Raw genomic sequence first — 2,784 nt, 5'->3', positions numbered from 1 at the left:
TTATTACTGCTCACTCAATTTCTGTGGTAGCATATATTCCACTGACCAAATCAATGTGTATTTATTGTCAGATTCTCTCTTACTCTTTGGTACAGTAAGTCAGTGGAATATTCCACGTGAGCTTGATTTAGAATAGATACAGCAGCAGACAGACCTTCTGGCTTTGGACATTAGTAAGAAGAGACAAAATTTATGATGTAATTCCTGTTTATAGGATACATTTTTTGTTAGGACTTTAGCATTTTCTTCAAGTAGAAAGACTCCCTGGGTCAGTATCTTAACAGCCCCTCCTCTTCCCTGACAACTTTCCCTTCTTTTCCCCACCATTTCCCTCTCCTTCAGAGTCTACACATCTTACACAAACAAATTTCACCTGAAAATTAACAAAAACTCTATGAAGAAGAGAGACCAAAGTTATAAATGGAAACATCTATCTTTGTCCTTACCAGTGACTCCAGAACGTGTTTGTGATCAATTTATGGAAAAGGTAGACCAAAGTAAAACAGGTGGGAAAGTGCTAGAGAAATCTTCCTTATAGTGCCATTATTACAATGGCAAAGTTTTTAATAGATTTTTAAAAATTTTAAGACATGATGCTCTTGCCAATTTTTAAAATTCTGTGTTTGTACTGTAATTAGTAAAGTATATCCACCTGCTGTTTCAATTACACAAAACAATCTTCTCCTTGGGGTTCCTCAAACTGTGTGAATAATGCTTCTATTGGCAATCAAGAAGTATTTGGGAGGCATCCCAGCAGTGGCTTTTAAGAGAAGATATTTTATTCCTCTGATTATATATTCTACTTTATTTCAAAACTTCTCAAATCAAAGGAGATGTCAATTGATAAAGGCCAACTACACAAAGTTAAATCCACAAATCAAGTAAACTGCCTAATTATGCTGTTTTGAAAAAGTATTTGAACTATATTTTGTAATGTTTTAAATGGCTTCAAATACACTGTAATACCATGTTTAGTAAGGAGCTTAACAAACTGAATGGGTTCAAACCCTATAATATACTCATATTTTATGACTTATTTTGTACCATAAAATATGAACAAAAATGACATATATGGAAGTCCTAAATGATACTCCTAAGTGACCTCACATTGATAAAATAAAGAGAAATCCATCAGAAAAGAATATGTATAGCTCATCCAGAGATTAGATCACATTCTGATTTAACTAGTATGATTCTGTTTCATGACTAAGAGATGAAGAAGGAGACTATATTGTAACTTTCTATAACCACATATTGCTGGTGATACAAGTCCAAATGAGATCCTGCTTATCTCGGATTGTCCAGGCCGTAAAACCTGGCTATCACCTTGAATGGTGTACTTGCGTTCCCCTGCAATTCCCTGAAGATAAAAGGGTCAGTAAAACTGTGAGTTGATATTGAATATACCCTCTAGAGGTCTGCTGGGGATTTTAAACACTCTAGCTCCCAAGAAGAACCAACTCATTTAGAAAAGAAAGAAAAAACTCTTATCGCACTCCATTCCTCAAGAACTCAGATTTCTTAAACAAAGAATAATATGCAGCCAGAATCAAACTCCTATGCCTAGGACTCCCATGACATCAGCCTGGTAGGTACAGTCACAGATGGAGTGGAAAGGGCTGCCTCTTGCAATTCCTCCAGTCCCATACCTGAGTTTGTCCCAAAGCCATTCAAAAAATTATGCAAAACTCTACAATAGATGAGTTCTAAATCTAATTCCTTCTGAAGTGATTAGCCTATCCTTGAGGAATTTTTAGGTGGGGGGATGCATAGTGACAACATATCTCACTTTAAAAAGTTGTGTTCCATTGTTAAAGCATGAGTCCTGATTTGGGACTCTGAAAATAACCTTACATTAAGGTTATATTTATTAAGAGGCATTTGGGAAAGTGTTTGTGGTAGACCAGTAGGACAGGGCCAGAAAAGAGCAGAATTTCCCATATTCTGCTTTAGTTTCATTTCTTTTTTCTCTTTGCAAACTTCGTGACGAATGAAAAATGAAATTGTTCGCAGGAATTGGAGAGTAAAGAAACAAAGACAAACAGAGTTAAGAAGTAATTGTACACTATAATTTGCTAACAAAGAATTTTGTAGGTTGCCAACCTGCGTAAATTATATGCAGTTGGGAAAAGACCTCCAAGCAGAGGGAAATATAATCACTTCATCCATTTTTTTCTCAGTCGGTGTTTCTAACACTAACTCTATTGTATGAGGGAAGTGTACAAAAATACATTAGTTTCACAGATAGCCTTTGAGCACACCCTTGTAAGCCCTGGGAATTCTACATCACCTGTGTGGTTGGAGCCCTCTAGTGGCCAGGTGGACTCCAGGCATCTAGTTTCCTGAACTCTGCTCCTGAAATAATTTAATCTTCCACTCCCATTGGACAACCACGGGGAGATTGAAGAGCCTCTTGGAGCACTTCTACACCTCAAACATAAATTGGGACTTCTCAACCCTACCTTCTCTGCCAGTTGGCGTTTGGCATTACCACTCTTCCAAAGTATTGCCCCCTTTCACTGACTCTGACAGAATTTTGAGTAGAACCACTAAGGAGTGGCTCACATTATTGTAGAGAAGAAAGAACTCTCTACTGAGAGAAAGCAGAGCTATATTCTTGCACAAATCTTCCACAAAGTTAGCTGTGTGGATGACTGGTGGCTGATTTGTCACAATCAATGTATTTCCTTATAGTTGGAAGAGAAATTTGAGATTCCTCAGAAGTTTTCATTTTCAGAGATTACTTGAAAATTTGTTTCACAAAGTATTTTTGGAAATACAACA

This window comes from Meles meles, chromosome 17, assembly GCF_922984935.1.
Source record: "Meles meles chromosome 17, mMelMel3.1 paternal haplotype, whole genome shotgun sequence".
NCBI classification, from domain to species: Eukaryota; Metazoa; Chordata; class Mammalia; order Carnivora; family Mustelidae; genus Meles; species Meles meles.
The sequence above is the reverse complement of the archived record's forward strand: the minus strand, read 5'-3'. Positions refer to the sequence as shown.